Consider the following 537-nt stretch of genomic DNA (forward strand, 5'->3'; position numbering starts at 1 on the left):
CAGCACTGAAACACTTTTAGCCACGCCCACCCGCAAGGTGGACCCCACCCTCGGGCTTCCTTCCGGTATAAATAGGAAGGAGGCCCGACAATCTGCTCCCATACAAAATAACTTTTCTTCAGCTATTCGTAGAGCCAGTGGGGCCCAGCACTTAGAGGGCTACAGTAGGTAACCTCAGTTGTATTTCGTATATGGCTTCGCCCTCTAAGGCTATCGCTATTGGGTTAAGGGCGAAGCATGATGTAGTCTGCGCCCCACTGGGTCCGCCCGGCACTAGAAGCACAGACACACCTGCTCAATAACACCCCATGCCTGTTGTGCCATGCGTAATGTCGCATCACCTTCCCTGGAATATAGCATAACATGAATATTTTCCATGAGGGGACGAAGGCTGGGAACAATACATACCTGCCGCTGTGAAAAGTAGAGACGAAGGTCATACTTTGCCCAGTGACAAAAAGAGGGGGAACAGCAGCTCTCTGCGTGCAGACAGGCAGGAGAGCGCACAGCTGGATCCCTGACGTCACTCACTCTGAC

General features: G+C 52.5%; 2 protein-coding genes across 2 annotated transcripts in view; one reads left to right on the forward strand and one right to left on the reverse strand.

Annotated features, from left to right (window-relative positions):
- Positions 1-537, forward strand: part of LOC104967382 (copine-9-like) — a 69,301-nt gene that overhangs the window by 7,859 nt on the left and 60,905 nt on the right. The window lies entirely within an intron of this gene.
- Positions 1-537, reverse strand: part of LOC104967143 (transient receptor potential cation channel subfamily M member 1-like) — a gene marked incomplete at its 5' end in the record, with an annotated part of 8,458 nt that overhangs the window by 4,982 nt on the left and 2,939 nt on the right. The gene's annotated exons all lie outside the window — the stretch shown is intronic.

The sequence above is a fragment of the Notothenia coriiceps genome, unplaced genomic scaffold (assembly GCF_000735185.1).
Source record: "Notothenia coriiceps isolate Sejong01 unplaced genomic scaffold, NC01 NC01_scaffold00037250, whole genome shotgun sequence".
NCBI lineage: Eukaryota > Metazoa > Chordata > Actinopteri > Perciformes > Nototheniidae > Notothenia > Notothenia coriiceps.